The sequence below is a fragment of the Protopterus annectens genome, chromosome 13.part0 (assembly GCF_019279795.1).
Source record: "Protopterus annectens isolate FY-2018-M chromosome 13.part0, PAN1.0, whole genome shotgun sequence".
In the NCBI taxonomy this organism is placed as follows: Eukaryota; Metazoa; Chordata; order Ceratodontiformes; family Protopteridae; genus Protopterus; species Protopterus annectens.
The window spans coordinates 455,726,323-455,746,815 of NC_056747.1; the positions used below are offsets into that span (position 1 = coordinate 455,726,323).

General features: G+C 55.5%; 1 protein-coding gene across 7 annotated transcripts in view; it reads right to left on the reverse strand.

Moving 5' to 3' along the window:
• Nucleotides 1-20,493, reverse strand: part of FZR1 (fizzy and cell division cycle 20 related 1) — a 1,382,318-nt gene that overhangs the window by 1,074,583 nt on the left and 287,242 nt on the right. The window lies entirely within an intron of this gene.

Below are 20,493 nucleotides of genomic sequence, written 5' to 3' on the forward strand. Positions count from 1 at the left end.
TGGTAGCCACTCCTCGTAAAAAAGCTGTAGTAGTGGCTGTAGCCCTTGTGGAGTGAGGTCTGATGTTTTCAGGAGTTGTCTTTCCATGAAAAGAGTAACAAAATCTAATGCAATTTCCTATCCATTTTGAGATTGTCTGTTTTGAAATTGCTTTTCCTTCCATTCCTGTTGCATATGCTACCAGAAGCTGGTCAGTTTTTCTATTGTTCTTGGTTCTGTCCAGGTAGTAGCACAATTGCCTGTACACATCCAAGGTATGTAGTAGTCTTTCCCCCGTTCTGTGGGTTGGGGAAGAATGTTGGTAGGTGGATTGCTTGGTTTAATGATACCCTGGAGACCACCTTTGGCATAAAAGTAGGATTAGTTCTCATGGACACTCTATCCTGATGGAAGATAAGGAAGGGCTGTACTGCCATTAATGCCTGTAATTCAGAGATCCTTCTTGCTGAAGTGATTGCAAGCAGGAAAGCAGTTTTCCAAGATAAGAACTGTAATTCAGCTGTTGCTGCTGGTTCAAAAGGGGGAAGTGTCAACTTTTCTAACACAAAGTTCAGGTCCCATGTAGGCAAAGGTGGCTTCCTTGGCGGCTTTACATTTTTAATTCCTCTCAGAAACTGCCCGAGTAGAGGATGAGAGAAGACTGGAGGATCCATGTTGTATTCTGCTGAAATTGCTGATGCATGAATCTTAATGGAGGAGTAAGACAGGCCATTGTGGAAAAGGTCTGCTAAATATTCCAGGATGTTAGCTATGTTTGCCAATGATACATTTTCTCCTTTTGCTGCACTCCAAATGAGGTATCTTTTCCATTTTGCTGAATAAGTTTTCCTTGTTGAGGGTCTGCGAGCCTCCAAGATAATGTCTTTAACCCTTTGAGATAAATCTGGGTTATTTTGTTTCATGTAATGTTCCAAGCAGCTAGCTGCAGTGTTTTCAAGTTTGGATACAGGATTTCGAAGTTGTTCTGTGTTAGCAGTAAAGGAACTAGGGGTAGAGGCCATGCGTGTTCCCGAGACATACTCCTCAGTACCGGGTACCAATGCTGCCTCGGCCAGTCTGGAGCTATCAGGATGATCCTTGGGTGATCTTCTTTGATCTTCAGTAGCACTTTGTGCATCAAAGGAAGAGGTGGGAATGCATATGCTGTCAGGTTTTCCCAACTGAAGGATAGGGAGTCCACCTTCCAAGCAAGTGGGTGGTATGTCCTTGTGCAGAATTTTTTCAATTGGTGGTTGTGTGGGGATGCGAACAGGTCTATATCTGGTAGTCCCCATTTCCTTGTAATGGATTTGAAGATGTCTGGATGCAGCATCCATTCGTGGGCATCCGTCCGTGGTGGTTCTGCTTAAGATGTCTGCTAGTATATTTTCTTTTCCTGGCACAAATATGGCCTGGAGCTGAATGTTGAGGTTGAGGGCCACATTCCAGAGGTCCATTGCCATCCGGCATAGAGGATATGAATGTGTGCCTCTCTGTTTGTTGATATACCACATAACTGTGGTGTTGTCCGTCCTTATCAGCAAATGACCCTGTTGAAGAAACGGTCTGAATGTCTGAATTGCCTGCTTTACTGCCAGCATCTGTTTTTGATTTATGTGTAGGTTCAGCTGGTCTTGTGTCCATAAGCCTTGTATGCACTTGTCCACCATGTGTGCCCCCCAACCGAGGTCTGAGGCGTCCGTGGTGATAGTCTGGCTTGGGTGAGGGCTGTGGAACGGCAGTCCTTTGTTCAATTGACAGGCCTGAGCCCACCACTGGAATTCTTGCTTCAGGCATGGAATTATTGGAATTTGGGCTTCTAGGCTGTGCTTGTGCTGAGACCATAAATTCCTTAGGTACCATTGCAACTTCCTCATATGTAGTCTGGCATGTGGAATCAATATTATGCAGGATGCCATGTAACCCAGGGCTTGCAGGACTTTCCTTGCTGTAAGCTGGTTCTGCGTTGTTAACGCCATGAAATAGAGTGGTAGTTGCTTTTGTTTTTCTGCTGTGAGGAATGCCATTTGGTTTGATGTGTCCAGTTCTGCACCCAAGAAAGTTATCCTTTGGGATGGTATCAGCCTTGACTTTTTTATGTTGACTGTGCATCCCAGGGCTTGCAATAGGTGAATAACCTTTCTCAAATCTTTTGTTAATTTGTTTTTGTTGTCCGCTTGTAACAGGCAGTCGTCCAGGTATGGATAAATTTGAATTCCCTGAAGCCTGCAATGAGCAATTACTGATGCCAGGCATTTCGTGAATACTCTGGGCGCAGTAGATAAGCTAAAAGGCAATGCTGAGAATTGATAATGCTCTGATCCTGCAATAAATCTGAGGTATCTTCTGCAATTTGGTCGTATGGGGACGTGCAGGTATGCCTCCTTGAGATCTAGAGTTACCAGCCAAGACTCCTTGCCCAGCATGGGAAGAAGTTGCTGTAGGGTCAGCATCTTGAATTTTGGAACAATGAGATATGTGTTCAGAGCGGACAGGTCGAGAATAGGTCTACATTGGTTTTCCTTTCTTGGTACCAGGAAAAGTCTGGAATAAAATCCTTGTCCTTGTTCCATAGACGGTACCTTTTCTATAGCTCTCATCCTTAGTAAGTGGTCTATTTGTTTTAGAGCGTTTGTCTTTTGGTTTGGTGGTAGGTTTGGCATTCCTTTCTTCCTTGGTAGAGTATGGAAGTGAAACCTGTAACCTTTGTCTATTGTCTGTAAAATCCATTTGTCTCCTGTAATGTAATGCCAGTTTACTGAAAATAAGGTTAGCTTTCCGCCTAAGGGTGCTTCTAGTTGTTCCCTGGTAGGCGGTTTCAGAGCCAAGTCACCGTGATTGTCCTGTGGAAGTGGTAGTGGCTGGATCTGTGGCAGTACTTCTCTGGTTGTTAGGCTGCCACTGACGTCCCCTGTAGGCACCTCTGGATTGACCTCTGCCTCTTGGGCGCCTATTTCTGCCTCTCTGTGCTCTGGTGGTGTCTGGAAAGGACCAATTCTTGGAAGGCCAATTCCTACTAAACCTCGGAGGCTGGACCTGTAAGAAATCCTTGACTGTTTGGACAGATTTTGCTTTTTCTTCCACCTTCTTTAACACTTGCTGTGCAGGGGAGCCAAACAAACTGTGTTTTTCCATGGGAGCATCTAGGAGCTTTGACTTTACATGGTCTGGTAAGGATTGCTCTTTAACCATGCATGCCTTCTGATCACTGTACCAGTCATAGCTGATCTAAAGGAAGCCTCCAGTGCATCATAGCCGCATTTTAAGGAATGATTACTGACCTGCTGAGTGTTATGTACCAATTCCTGAAGGGACTTACGGTCTAAAGGTTCAGGAGAGGACAGTTTTTTAGTTAGCTGATCTAACAAAAATTCCTGATACTGAATCATGTGGAATTGACAGTTTAAGGCCCTAGCCGAAAGAGTAGCAGAAGTATAAACTTTTTTACCCCATCTCTCTAATGCCCTAGATTCTCTTTCGGAGGGGAGGGGTTTTTTGGCAGAGGCAGCTGCTACAGCTTTGGGGCCCTGTGAAATAGTTTCAGGATCTGCAATAGGGGCCTTATACAAGTGATAATGTGTATCTGCCGGGCTTAGCAGGGGCCGGGGGAAGAGAGTCAGGGGCAGTACAAGCATCATTAAATGCATCATCCACAACTGTAAGTACTGGAGGAATGGCTAAAGGCCTATGCTGTGGCAAATGTAAAAAGGTCCTAAGCCTTTTCCTAGAGTCTGAAAAATCCTGGCCCTGCCATTGAAATTGTTCTCTCATAGCATGCAAGGTTTCCCCAAAAGAAAATTCCTCAGGAGGAGAGGCAGAAGGAATGGAGTCTTCTGCGTCAGAGTCCTCATATGGAGAATAAGGGCCTTCTGGAGGATTTGAGTTTTCTGAATCATCAGAGGAATAATCTGTAGAAACTGGATCAGGGGGCTCTGCTCTAGGCCTCTTCTCTGGAGGGGGATGAGAGGCCCTGTCAGGGTGAGGTTGGGATCCCCTGATCAAAGAAATGAGATCCTCTGCTAGGCTAAGCATTTGAGTACTAGAGCTAGGCCTGTGTGAGGGGGTTTTAGCAGGCACGGTCTGAGAAGATTTAGCTGCTTTAGCCCTAGCAAAAGCCTTAATTGACATGGATGCAGGGGGCCTAGCAGCTCCACGTGCAGGAGTAGATATATCTAAAGGGATAGTATCTGATAAATCCTGAGAACCTGCAAGAGCAGGTGGAAATTCAGTAGCAGATTCAGCCATGCTGGATGAGGCCTCGGTTGTAGGAGGCATGCTTTCGGCCGAAGGAAGAACCGAGGACTCGGTTTCAGCCGAAACCGAGACACTTATGGTTATTTAACGCGGTTTCAGCCGAAACCGCGGACCGCGAGTGTCGGTCCTTTTCCTTACGCTTTTTAGCTAATTGTGAAGTCGGAGTCTCCGACGGCATGTTGTAAGCAAAAGCGGAGCCGAAAAACTCCTCTGCAAACTCCGACCGACGTCTAAGTGTCCGTTGGTTGAAGGAAGCACAGGCTAGACAAGCTGTTACGTCGTGGTCTGGGCCTAAGCAAGGAAGGCAGTAAGAGTGGAAATCTTTATGAGGTATTTGTTTCCCACAAGTTAAACAGTTATTCACTTTTTCTGACATCGGCTGAGGCAAGAAAGAGTCCCCAACGGGGTACTTAGCTTTTCAGTCTTCGGTAGTAGCAATCTCTGGTTCTGACCGACCGGCACTTGCGAACAGCTTCTGCTTCGGGCGCCACGCGGCAAGAAAGACGGAGGAAAATGGCGTCGGCTGATGCCTTTATACCCGATTAGCAGCAGCTATGACGTCGGGTGAAGTGCGACATCAGCCGAGGTCAGACCCAGACTTTGGAATCCGGCCGACCGAAGGGCTGCCTGAGGCAGGACAACCCATTTGTTAGGACTGCAGATGCATCCTTGAAGGACATCGTGCACACACACAGCCAGCCGCAGGAACGCGCACACACAGCCAGGCGCAGGTGCGCACGCACACACACAGCCAGCTTCAGGAATGCACATGCACACACAGCCGGCTACAGGCGGGAGCACACACACCCAGCCACAGGCGCATGCATACATAGCCAGCCGTAGGCTCGTGAGCACACACACACAGCCAGCCGCAGGCACTCGCACACACAATTAGCAGCAGGCGCACACACAGCTAGCCACAGGCACGCACACACACAGCTAGCCACAGGCACACACACACACACACACACAGAAGCAGCCACAGGCGCGCGCGCACACAACCATACACAGGAGCGCGTGCACACACACACAACCAGACAAAGGAGCATGTGCACACACAGCCAGCCGCAAGCATGTGCACACACAGCCAGCCACAGGCACGCACACAGCCACAGGCACGCACACACACAGCCAGCCACAGGCACGCACTCATACAGCCAGCCACAGGCATAGACACACATACAGCCAGCCACAGGCGCACACATACAGCCAGCCACCGGCAAGCACACACAAACTCAACCAGCCACAGCCATGCACACACAAACACACACAGCCAGCCACAGGCGCGTGCACAGAGAGCCAGCCACAGGCGCGTGCACAGAGAGCCAGCCACAGGCAAGCGCGCGTGCACAGAGAGCCAGCCAAAGGCAAGCGCGCGTGCACACAGCCAGCCACAGGCACGCGCACACAGCCAGCCATAGGCATGCACAAACACAGCCAGCCACAGGCGTGCGTGCGCACACTCAGCCATCCACAGGCAGGCACACACTCAGCCAGCCACAGGGGCATGCACACACAGCCAGCCACAGGCATGCGCACACACACACACACACACAGGCATGCGTGCACATACAGCCAGCCATAGGCATGCGTGCACACACAGCCAGCCACAGGCACATCCAGCCACATGCACTCAGGCAGCCGCAGGAATGCGCACACAGCCAGCCGACAGCACACAGCCAGCTGCAGGTGCGAGCACACACAGCAGGCCGCAGGCGTGCACACACACAGCCAGCCGCAGGCGTGTGAACACACAACCAGCCACAGGCACACACCCGCGCACACACAATCAGAGGACCGAGCATGCACACACACAGCCAGCCGCAGGCACGTGCGCACAAACAGCCAGCCACAGGCACGCACACACACAGAGCCAGCCAAAGGCACGCACACACACACAGCCAGCCGCAGGCACGTGCGCACAAACAGCCAGCCACAGGCACGCACACACACAGAGCCAGCCAAAGGCACACACACACACAGACAGCCACAGGCGTGCGCGCACAGCCAGCCACAGGCACACGTGCACACAGAGCCAGCCACAGGCGCGTGCACACACAGCCAGCCGCAGGCACCTGCACAGACACACAGCCAGCCGCAGGTGTGCGCGCGCACACACAGCTAGCCACAGGCATGCACACACACAACCAGCCACAGGTCTGGGTGCAGACACAACCAGCCACAGGCACGCACGCGCACACACAACCAGACAAAGGAGCGCGCATGCACACACACAGCCAGCCGCACACACAGCCAGCCACAGGCACGCACACACACAGCCAGCCACAGGTGCACACAGCCGGCCACAGGCGCACACATACAGCCAGCCAAAGGCGTACACGCACACACACACAGCCACAGGCAAGCACACACACAGCCAGCCATAGGGCACGAGCGCACACACAGCCAGCCACAGGCGCGCACGCACACAGCCAGCCACAGGCGCGCACACGCACACACAGTCAGCCACAGTTGCGCACACGCACACAGCCAGCCACAGGCGCGCACACGCACACACAGTCAGCCACAGTCGCGCACACACAGTCAGCCACAGGCGCACACACACAGTCAGCCAGCCACATGCACACAGCCAGCCACATGCACACAGCCAGCCACAGGCACTCGCAAGCACACAGACACAGCCACAGGAGCACGCACACACACACAGACACAGCCAGCCACAGGTGTGCGCGCACACACAGACAGCTACAAGCGCGCGCGCACACATCCAGCCTCAGGTGCACACACACAGCCAGCCACAGACACACGCGCGCATGTGCACACACAGCCAGCCACAGGCGCGCGCGTGTGCACACACAGAAAGCCACAGGTGCATGCGTGTGCACACACAGCCAGCCACAGGCGCACGCGTGTGCACACACAGCCAGCCACAGGCGCGCGTGTGCACACACACACAGCCAGCCACAGGCGCGCGTGTGCACACACACACAGCCAGCCACAGGCGCGCGTGTGCACACACACACAGCCAGCCACAGGTGCGAATATACACACAACCAGCCACAGGCGCACACACACAACCAGCCACAGGCGCACGCGCACACACACAACCAGCCACAGGCGCACGCGCACACACACAACCAGCCACAGGCACATGCACACACACAACCAGGCGCGCACACACACACACACACACACACAAAACCAGCCACAGGCATGCGCGCACACACACAGGCAGCCACAGGCATGCGAGCACACACAGCCAGCCGCAGGCATGAGTACACACAGCCAGCCGCAGGCACGCGCACACAGCCAGCCGCAGGCGCCTGCACACACAGCCAGCCGCAGACATGTGCACACACACAGCCAGCTGCAGGTGCGCGCACACACACAGCTAGCCACAGGCATGCACACACACAAACAGCCACAGGTGCAGGTGAACACAACCAGCCACAGGCACGCACGCGCACACACACAACCAGACAACAGAGCGCGCATGCACACACACAGCCAGTCGCAGGCACGTGCACACACACAGCCAGCCACAGGCACGCACACACGCACACAGCCAGCCACATGTGCACACAGGCATACACACACACACAAAACCAGCCACAGGCAAGCACACACAGCACCAGCCGTAGAGCATGAGTGCACACACAGCCAGCCACAGGCTCGTACACACAACCACCCAGCCACAGGCGCGCACGCACACACAGCCAGCCACAGGCGCGCACGCACACACAGCCAGCCACAGGCGCGCACGCACACACAGCCAGCCACAGGCGCGCACGCACACACAGCCAGCCACAGTCGCATACATGCACACACACAACCAGCCACAGGCGTGCACGCACACACACAACCAGCCACAGGCGCACGCACACAAAGCCACAGGCGAACGCACACACAGCCAGCCACAGGCGCACGCACACACAGCCAGCCACAGGCGCACGCACACACAGCCAGCCACAGGCGTCCGCACACACACACACACAGCCAGCCATAGGCACACACACAGAGCCAAGCCACAGGCACATGCACACACAGAGCCACGCCACAGGCACACGCGCACACACAGAGCCAGCCACACGCGTGCACACACAGAGCCAGCCACAGGCACGCACACAGAGCCAGCCACAGGCACGCGCGCACACACAGAGCCAGGCAGAGGCACGCACAGAGCCAGCCACAGGCGCGGGCACATGCACACTCAGCCAGCCACAGGCGCACGCGTGCGCACACACGCACAGACAGCCACAGGCGCGTGCGCACACACACGCACAGCCAGCCACAGGCGCACGCGTGTGCAAACACACAGCCAGCCACAGGCGCACGCGCGCACAAAGCCAGCCACAGGCGCACGCGCGCACACAGCCAGCCACAGAAACGCGCACACACAGCCAGCCACAGGCACGCACACACACAGCCAGCCACAGGCACGCACACACACAGCCACAGAGCCAGCCACAGGCACGTACACACACAGCCAGAAACAGGTACGCACACACACACATACAGCCAGCCACAGGCACGCGCACACAGCCAGCCTCAGGCACGCTCGCACACACAGCCCGCCGCATGCGCACGCACACAGCCAGGCACACGCACACACACAGCCAGCCGTAGGTGCGCTCACACAGCCAGCCGCAAGGCACGAGTGCACATACAACCAGCCGCAGGCACGCGCACAGCCAACCACAGGTGCGCACAGCCAGCCACAGGCGCACGCACACACACCGTCAGCCACAGGCGCGCGCGCACACACCGTCAGCCACAGGCGCGCGCACACACACCGTCAGCCACAGGCGCGCGCACACACACCGTCAGCCACAGGCGCGCGCACACACACCGTCAGCCACAGGCAGGCGCGCGCACACACACCGTCAGCCACAGGCGCGCGCACACACACCGTCAGCCACAGGCGCGCGCACACACGTCAGCCACAGGCGCGCGCACACACGTCAGCCACAGGCGCGCACACACGTCAGCCACAGGCGCGCACACACACCGTCAGCCACAGGCGCGCACACACAGTCAGCCACAAGCGTGCACACACCACCAGCCACACACACACACACACACACACATGCAGCCAGCCACAGGCGCACACACATCCAGCCGCAGGCATGCTCACACATCCAGCCGCAAAGAACGCGTGCACACACAACCAGCTACAGGCGCGCGCGCACAGCCAGCCACAGGCACACACACACAGCTGCAGGCATGCACACAGCCAGCCGCAGGCGCGTGCGCGCACACACACACAGCCAGCCACAGGCGCACACAGCCAGCCTCACACACATACAGCCAGCCACAGGCGCACACACACAGCCATCTACAAGCAAGCACACCCACAAACAAACAGCCACAAGCAAGCACACACACAAAACCAGCCAAAAGCAAGCACACATACAAAACCAGCCACAGGCACACACAGCCAACCACGGGCACGCACGAACACACACAGCCAGCGGCACGCGCACACCCAGCCTGTGGCACATGCATGCGCACGCACCCAGCCACGGGCACGTGCGCACACCCAGCCAGCCACAGGAACGCGCGCACACCCAGCCAGCCACGGGCACGCGCGTGCACACCCAGCCAGCCACGGGCACGCGCGCGCACACCCAGCCAGCCACGGGCACACAAACAACCAGCCACAGGCGCACGCGCACACACACAACCAGACAGGAGCACACACACAGCCAGCCACATGCACACACACAGTTAGCCACAGGCACGCACACACACAGCTACAGGTGCAGACACACACAGCCAGCCACATGTGTGCACACACAGGCACGTGTGCACACACAGCCAGCCACGGGCACGCGCGCGCACACAGCCAGCCACGGGCACGCGCGCACACACAGCCAGCCACGGGCACGCGCGCACACCCAGCCAGCCACGGGCACGCACGCACACCCAGCCAGCCACGGGCACGCACGCACACCCAGCCAGCCACGGGCACGCACGCACACCCAGCCAGCCACGGGCACGCACGCACACCCAGCCAGGGGCACACAAACAACCAGCCACAGGCGCACGTGCACACACACAACCAGACAGGAGCACACACACAGCCAGCCACATGCACACACACAGCCAGCCACAGTCACACGCACACAGTTAGCCACAGGCACGCACACACACAGCCACAGGTGCAGACACACACGCAGCCAGCCACATGTGTGCACACACAGCCAGCCACGGGCACGCGTGCACACCCAGCCAGCCACGGGCACGCGCGCACACCCAGCCAGCCACGGGCACGCACGCACACCCAGCCAGCCACGGGCACACAACCAGCCACAGGCGCACACACACACAACCAGACAGGAGCACACACACAGCCAGCCACAGTCACGCACACACAGTTAGCCACAGGCACGCACACACAGTTAGCCACAGGTGCAGACACACACACAGCCAGCCACATGTGTGCACACACAGCCAGCCACAGGCACGTGTGCACACACAGCCAGCCACAGGCACGTGTGCACACACAGCCAGCCACATGTGCACACACAGCCAGCCACGCACACACAGTTAGCCACAGGCACGCACACACACAGCCACAGGTGCAGACACACACACAGCCAGCCACATGTGTGCACACACAGCCAGCCACAGGCACGTGTGCACACACAGCCAGCCACAGGCACGTGTGCACACACAGCCAGCCAGGCACGCAGTGCACACACAGCCAGCCACAGGCACGTGTGCACACACAGCCAGCCACAGGCACGTGTGCACACACAGCCAGCCACAGGCACGTGTGCACACACAGCCAGCCACAGGCACGTGTGCACACACAGCCAGCCACAGGCACGTGTGCACACACAGCCAGCCACAGGCACGTGTGCACACAGCCAGCCACAGGCACGTGTGCACACACAGCCAGCCACAGGCGCGCACGCACACACAACCAGCCATAGGCATGAACACACACACACAACCAGCCACAGGCGCAAGCGCACACACAGCCAGCCGCACGCACACACAGCCAGCCGCACGCACACACACAGCCAGCCGCACGCGCACACACAGCCAGCCGCACGCGCACACACAAATACAGCCAGCCGCATGCGCGCACACAGCCAGCCACAGGAGCACACACAGCCAGCCACAGGAGCACACACAGCCAGCCACAGGCGCACACACAGCCAGCCACAGGCACACACACAGCCAGCCACAGGCACACACAGCCACCCAAAAGCACACACACACACAAAAACAGCCACAAGCAAGCACACACACAAAGCCAGCCACAGGCGCACACACACACCCAGCCACACGCACGAACGCACACAGCCAGCCACAGGCGCGCGCACACAGCCAGCCACAGGCGCGCACGCACAGCCAGCCACAGGCGCACACGCACAGCCAGCCCCACACGCGCACACACACACAGCCAGCCACACACGCGCACGCACACACACACAGCCAGCCACAGGCGAGCGCACACACACAGACAGCCAGCCACAGGCGAGCGCACACACAGACAGCCAGCCACAGGCGAGCGCACACACACACAGACAGCCAGCCACAGGCGAGCGCACACACACAGCCAGCCACAGGCGAGCGCACACAGACAGCCAGCCACAGGCGAGCGCACACACACAGCCAGCCAGCCACAGGTGAGCGCACACACAACCAGACAGGAGCACACACACAGCCAGCCTCACACACATACAGCCAGCCACAGGCGCACACACACAGCCATCTACAAGCAAGCACACCCACAAACAAACAGCCACAAGCAAGCACACACACAAAAACAGCCAAAAGCAAGCACACATACAAAACCAGCCACAGGCACACACAGCCAACCACGGGCACGCACGAACACACACAGCCAGCGGCACGCGCACACCCAGCCAGTGGCACATGCATGCGCACGCACCCAGCCAGCCACGGGCACGCGCGCACACGCTGCCAGCCACGGGCACGTGCGCACACCCAGCCAGCCAAGCGGGCAGCAAGCGCGCAGCCAGCCACGGGCACGCGCGCACACCCAGCCAGCCACGGGCACGCGCGCACACCCAGCCAGCCACGGGCACGCGCGCACACCCAGCCAGCCACGGGCACGCGAGCACACCCAGCCAGCCACGGGCACACAAACAACCAGCCACAGGCGCACGCGCACACACACAACCAGACAGGAGCACACACACAGCCAGCCACATGCACACACACAGCCAGCCACAGTCACGCACACACAGTTAGCCACAGGCACGCACACACACAGCCACAGGTGCAGACACACACAGCCAGCCACATGTGTGCACACACAGCCAGCCACATGTGTGCACACACAGCCAGCCACATGTGTGCACACAGCCACAGCCAGCCACAGGCACGTGTGCACACACAGCCAGCCACAGGCACGTGTGCACACACAGCCAGCCACAGGCACGTGTGCACACACAGCCAGCCACAGGCACGTGTGCACACACAGCCAGCCACAGGCACGTGTGCACACACAGCCAGCCACAGGCGCGCACGCACACACAACCAGCCACAGGCGCGCACGCACACACAACCAGCCATAGGCATGAACACACACACAACCAGCCACAGGCGCAAGCGCACACACAGCCAGCCGCACGCACACACAGCCAGCCGCACGCACACACACAGCCAGCCGCACGCACACACAGCCAGCCGCACGCGCACACAGAGCCAGCCACAGGCACGCGCACACATACAGAGCCAGCCACAGGCATGCAGCACACACAAATACAGCCAGCCGCATGCGCACACACAGCCAGCCGCATGCGCACACACAGCCAGCCACAGGAGCACACACAGCCAGCCACAGGCGCACACACAGCCAGCCACAGGCACACACAGCCACACACACACACACACACACACACACAAAAACAGCCACAAGCAAGCACACACACACACCCAGCCACACGCACGAACGCACACAGCCAGCCACAGGCACGCGCACACAGCCAGCCACAGGCGCGCGTACACAGCCAGCCACAGGCGCGCACACACAGCCAGCCACAGGCGCGCGCACACAGCCAGCCACAGGCGCGCACGCACAGCCAGCCACAGGCGCGCACGCACAGCCAGCCACAGGCGCGCACGCACAGCCAGCCACACACGCGCACGCACACACACACAGCCAGCCACAGGCGCGCACACAAACAGCCAGCCACAGGCGAGCGCACACACACAGCCAGCCAGCCACAGGTGAGCGCACACAGTCAGCCAGCCACAGGCGAGCGCACACACACAAACAGCCAGCCACAGGCGAGCGCACACACACAAACAGCCAGCCACAGGCGAGCGCACACACACAGATAGACAGCCACAGGCGAGCGCACACACACAGACAGCCAGCCACAGGCGAGCGCACACACACAGACAGCCACAGGCGAGCGCACACACACAGCCAGCCAGCCACAGGTGAGCGCACACAGTCAGCCAGCCACAGGTGAGCGCACAGTCAGCCAGCCACAGGTGAGCGCACACACACACACACAGCCAGCCTCAGGCGAGCGCACACACACACACAGCCAGCCTCAGGCGAGCGCACACACACACACAGCCACACACACAGCCAGCCACAAGTGCGCGCGCACACACAGCCAGCTACAAGCGCACGCACACACACAGCCAGCCACAGGCGCACACACAGCCAGCCACAGGCGCACACACAGCCAGCCACAGGCGCACACACAGCCAGCCACAGGCGCACACACAGCCACACAGCCAGCCGCAAGCACACGCAGGGACACAGCCAGCCACAAGCACACGCAGGGACACAGCCAGCCACAAGCACACGCAGGGACACAGCCAGCCACAAGCACACGCAGGCACACAGTCAGCCACAGGCAGGCACACAGACAGCCACAGGCGCGCGCACACGGACACAGTCAGCCACAGGTGCGAGCGTGCGTGAACACAGCCAGCCAAAGCCGTGCACACACACAGCAGCAAGCCACAGGTGTGCCGCGTACACACACACAGGCACAGCCAGACACAAGCACACACGCGCACACAGAGGTACAGCTAGCCACAGGAACACACACACAGACACACAGCCAGCCACAAGCAAACACATGCACACACACAGCCAGCCACAGGCGCGCACCCACACAGACAGGCACAGCCAGCCACAGGTGCACGCACACAGTCACAGACATGGACAGGTGCGCGCACACACACAGCACACGTAATCACCCATGCAGACAGGTATACACATGCAGAAAGAACCACTCATACAGGAAAGCAAGCAGACAGACCTAGGAAGCCACACACAGACATGCGCTCACAGACAACCCACACAGGAACAGCCAGCCACAGAAAATGCATGCATACAGGAACAGCCAGCCACAAACGCCCATGCATGCAGGCAAAGGCAAACACACACACACACAAGCACAGCCAACTGCAGACACATGCATGCACACTGGCACAGCCAGCAACAAACGCCCACACGCAAGGACAGCCATGCCTTCGAACATGCACATACACAGGAGCATGAGCATACACGCACAAAGGCACATGCACAGAGACCCTTGCAAAGGTTCACACATATGCAGATACCCATAATCACGCACACAGCCACAGGCATGCGCAGGCACAGTCAGCCACAGGCATGCTCAGGCAGAGCCAGCCACAGGCACATGTGCTTGCATACAGACATACACAGGCATGCGCACAAAAGTACAGCCAGCCACGCTGCGCACACACACACACACACAGGCACGGTAGAGACACAGGTGCACACACAGGCACGACGGAGCCACAGGTGCAAGCGCACACACAGGCACAGCCAGCCACAGGCGTGCACACAGGGAGCCACACACAGACAAGCACAGGCACACACAGGGAGCCACACACAGGCAGCCACTCACAGACACACAAAGGGAGCCACGCACAGACACACACAGGGAGCCACACACAGGGAGCCACACACAGGGAGCCACACACAGGGAGCCACACACAGGGAGCCACACACAGACACACACAGGGAGCCACACACAGACACACACAGCCATGCACAGATAGGCACACACAGGCAGTCACGTGCAGACAGGCACACACAGGCACGCGCAGACAGGCACACACAGTCACACGCAGACAGGTACACACAGGCAGTCACGCGCAGACAGGCACACACAGGCAGCCACACGCAGACAGGCACACACAGGCAGCCATACGCAGACAGGCACACACAGGCAGCCACACGCAGACAGGCACACAGACACAGAGACATGCAGCACAAACTTGCTGCTGTAGCAATCAAAAGAAAAGTATAAAATCTTACGATAACCACAGATGTTCTCTTCCATGTTGCAGTATTCACTACATATGGGTTTACTCCTCTTGCTACCGGAACGTCCTTGACAGCATACAAAAAATTTCAGTCGTTTTATGGTGCGTGGGACGTCTGACGTGGTTAGCAGAATGTGAGCCATAAAAGGGATATCTGCACGCACCAGCCCTCATAACTGTAAGCCCCAACTGGAACCAGTCTTAGCAATGGTAACGCCAGTCCTCTGGCATCTAGGAAGGGAAAAGCCGTACAACAGGCGGGAAAGGGGGTGGGATGGAATACTGCAACACGGAAGAGAAGGAAATCAATGGTTAAGATTTTACACAACTTTTCTATGTCCTTCTATTCACACTCTGCAGTATTCAGTACATATGGGCGACTGCCAAAGCTCACTGTGAAGGGGGAGGTGGCCTAGTAGAGTTCTCCTTATCGATGGAGGATAGCCCTGGCAAAACCAGCTCTGGCCCTAGAAATCTGGTCTAACTTGTAATGTTTGGTAAAGGTATGCACCAAAGACCAAGTGGCTGCTTCAAGTATAGTGGAGGTATCCAAATGTCCCTGAGGAGGCCATTGCCCTGGAGGAATATGCTTTGACAGTGCTTTGCAGGGATTTCCCCATGGTGTTTATAGGAAAAGGTAATAGCTCTGGAAATCCATGTTGAAATTTTTTGTTTAGATACTGTCTTCCCTAAGGCCCTGGGGTGGAAGGAGACAAACAGTTGATCAGTCTGTCGGATGGACTTGGTTTTGTGCAGATAAAATCTGATGTCTGTGCACATCCAGGGGACACTGTACGGTCTCCCTGTGGGTTAAGAAAGAAGGTTGGTAGGTGGATGGTTTGAATTAAGGAAAGGTCGTTCACCACCTTGGGCATGAAGAAAGGGTTAGTAGTAAGAGTAACCCTGTCAGTGTGGAATACTAGGAAAGGTGGAATAGCCATAATGGCTTGCAAATCTGACACCCTCCTGGCTGAGGTCAAGGCCACGAGGAGGACGGTCTTCCTTGTGCAATGTTTTACAGAAGCTTTAGCAGCTGGCTCGAATGGGGGAAGAGTGAGCTTCTCTAAAAAACATAGCTGAGGTCTCATGGAAAGAGAGGGTTTCCTATGTGGTCTGAAGGACCCCTTTAAGGAATAGCTTTGCTGGCAGTCTGGAAGCTAGGGGGGATCCAGGGAAAGACATGCTGAAATGGCAAGCTAACCCTGTCTGCAATAGTTCACACAAGTAAAACAGTACTAGAGGGGTCTCGCTTTTCAGCAGGTCCAACTGCCTTTTGAGACACCATATGGAAAATCTCTTCCACTATGATAGGTAAGATTTCCTGGTATTTGGTTTCCTGCAGGACTGTGAGCACCTCACTGTAAAGGTGTCTGAAAGGGATCAGAATCATAGCACCCACAGGATAAGGTGAAGAGATTGCCACAGTGGATATATCTGGGATTCCTTATGCTGTGTGAGAAGGTTCACTCTAAGGGGTAACTTGTGGTGATTGCCCTTGGATAGCTGTAAGAAGATGGGGAACCAATACTGTCTTGGCCAATAGGGAGTCACCAGCAATATTTCTGGTCTGTCCTGATGGATCTTCAGTAGGACCTTCTGAACAAGGGGGAAGGAGGGCTACATAGAGAAACATCCCCTTCCAGGAGATTGATAAGGCATCTGTTGCCATAGCCTGAGGTTCTGGAAGTCTGGTGCAGAAGGAAGGAAGATGCCTGTTGATGAAGGAGGCAAACAGGTCTATTTAAGATGTATCCCACCAGTGGACCAGGTCCAGGAAGACATCCCTGTGAAGCATCCATTCATTTGCATCATGGATCTGCTGAGGGAGTCTGCCTGAGAATTCTGTTGTGAAGGTATGTAAGCCGCCTGCAAGGTTACTCCCTGGGAGGTGGAAAGTTCAACATCAGGAGAGCTAGTCTGCAAAGCAAATAAGATTTGGTCCTCCCCTGCTTGCTGAGATACCACAGCACTGTGGTATTGTCTGTAAAGATTTCTAGTGGTCCTTGTTGGAGATTGGTTTGGAAGGCTTGCAGGGCCAAAAATATTGCCCTCATTTCTCAGATGCTGATGTGTTCTTTCCTGTGTGGACCTGGCCACATTCCTTGCACTTTCAGGTGCCCTAGAGTTGATCCCCAGCCCAAGTCTGAGGTATCTGTGTACATGACCTGTTTGGGTTGAGGTGGTTGGAGGGGAAGACCTGAGATGAGGTTCACCTGCGTCAGCCATCAATGACTTTGTTTGCAGCAGGGCATGAGGGGTACCATGTACTCGAAGGGGTGGGAGTGCTGGGTCCAAACTGACCTGGGGTACCATTGCAATTTCCTCATATGGAGTCTTGCTAACAGTAACATGGGGATAGTGGATGCCATGTAACCCAGGAGCCTGAGGTACTGCCTTGCGATCAATTCTGTTGCCTGGAGGACCAGAAGTACGTGTTGTGTCAAGTGTTCGACATTTTGTGGGTGGAAACAGGCTTTCATGATGTCTGTACGAATCCTGCACCCCAAGAAGACAATGTCTTGAGAAGGTTCCTGTTGGGATTTTGAGAAATTGATCTGAAATCCCAGGGACTGTAGGAGAGTAATGGTAACTTATACGTGTTGCAGGAGGACCTGCTTGCAGTCTGCCTGAATGAGCAGGTCATCCAGGTAAAAGAATATCTAGATTCCTTTTGTTCTGCAGAAGGCAATAACTGGAGTCAGACATTTGGTGAAGACTCTGGATGCAGTGGAAAGCCCAAAAGGCAAGGCAGAGAAGTGAAAGTGAGAGGAGCCCACAAAGAAACTCAGGTATTTCCTGAAACAGGGCCTTATAGGGATGTGAAGGAAGGTATCCTTGATATCTAAGGTGGCCATGAACCCTTGGGGGCGTAGGAGCAGAAAGAGTTGGAAAGGTCGGCATCCTGAAGGTTGGTACCTGAAAGAAGAGATTGAGTAGTGAGAGGTCCAGAATTGGCTTCCGGGGACTGTCTTTTCTTGGAACCAGGAATATCCTGAAGTAGAAGCCTCTTCCTTTTAAATACCGTGGAACTGTTTGAATGGTGCCTTGAGCCATAAGGTTGTTTAGCAGTGGCTGCAATAGGGGGTGCTGCTCTTTTGGGGGCTTTGGGATACCCCTTCTCTTTGAAGGCATGAGCCACATCATAAAATACCAGTTTTCTATTATAGAAAGGACCCATTTGTCTGAAGTGATAAGTCTCCACACTTGGGAGACAGTGAGAGAGACACAAGAGAGAATGAGAGAGGGAGAAGGTGGGGGGGTTCTAAGGTTGGCAGGTAGTCGCACACTACCTGCCCAATCTTGAAAGGGCGGCCTCTGGCTAGTACATGGGGAGGCTCTGGTAGGGATGGGTAAACTTCCTAGAGTTTTTCCTACACCTTGTGGAGGCAGCAGGGGATGAATGCTTTCTGATAAATTGTTTTTTGCTGGGTAATTCCTCCGGAATTTTGGAATCTGAGGAACCAGCAGGTGTTTTAAATCCTGCATCTCTTTCCCCTTTTGTTGTAATGACTTGAATAACTTTACCACTTTTGTTCCAAACAGGGCTGTATTGTCCAAAGAAGCATCAATCAGCTTGGCTCTAAAGTCATCTGGTAGAGGTTGGAGGCGTGGCCAGGAGTACCTTCTCAAGGCAGATGCTCAAGGCAGATGCTGATGCTGCTGACCTGACTGAGGCCTCAGCAGCATCGTAACTGCACTCTATACAAGTGCCTAGTAACCTGAGAAGTAAGAGCAACTAGGGAAGACACTGAAGCGTTGGCAGCAAAATCAGGGGAGTCAGAAATTTTTTTTGGAGAGCTTCTCCAAAAGGAATAAGGCATATTTAGGCATGTGTGTCTGATAATTAGTAGCTCTGAAAGGCAGAGTAGCAGAAGTATACATTTACCCAAATGCTCCATGGTTTTGCTGTCCTTGTCAGCAGGAAGGAGGGTGGTGGAAGGCAATAGCTTTGAAGCCTTATTAGTGGAAATGGAAATTGTGGCAGGGTCTGCAGCAGGACACAATTAGAAATTTAGCAGTCTCAGGGACTTTATAAAACCAGTCAGGTCTGCTTGGGACAGGAGGCTGAGAGTCAGGGTTCAAGGAGGCTGATGAGAAGGCATCCAGAAAAACAGGCAGAATGGGCGGAACAGCAGTAGTAGTTGGGGAACCCATCTGAATGAAGTCATAACTTTTTTGTACCTATGTCGTTTCAGATGATTCCCAATTGAAATGTTCCCTCATTTTACTAATAGTTTCCCCAAAAGTTAAATCCTCTGCTGGGGAGTCAGGGTCAACAGATTCTTCCTCTGTGGAACCATACCCCAGGGGAGAAGGCAGCTGGGAGGTATATGAAAAAAATTCTTCAGAAGAAGAATCAGAGAATTCTTCCTCTTCCCTCAGAGGGATCTGATGTCAGAGGCCTAGGGCTCAGTATAGGAGGAGGGATTACAGATGTCCCTGGAGTGGTAGGCCATAACGCCATAAAGGCATTAAATAGGCTTTGACTGAAGGCCTGCTAGTCTGGGGTACTTTCAGTAGTAGGAGACGCACGTTTTCTTTTTCCCTTCTTTTGAGAGACGGCCTAGCGGGCGTCTGAATGGAGAAAGGCCTAGTATCGGACAACTAAGGTAATGGAGGGATCCGACAGTCCTACCAAAATCACAGGTTCCCCCCTGGCATCAGAATCCAACTTTGAAAAGCCTCAGTGGACATGCCCTCCACACAGGATTGTAGGTATCCACTGTATCCAAAGCAGCAGAGCCGGAGTCTTCAACCAGGCCATCGGCCACAGGCTGAATCTCAGATGAAGAAAGCGCAGCGGCAATAGTAGGCCTGATGGTCTTGGCTTTCTTTTTTGGCGGTTCATCAGGCAAGTTGGCAGAACCCTCCATAACTAAAGCTAACTTCTTGAGACGGTGGTTTTCTAGGTATAGGTCGAGCACATGGAGATGGCTGTGGAGAGTTTTGGGCACAAATGCCTGGCAGATGGTGTAGGCCCTGTAGTCGTGCGACCTA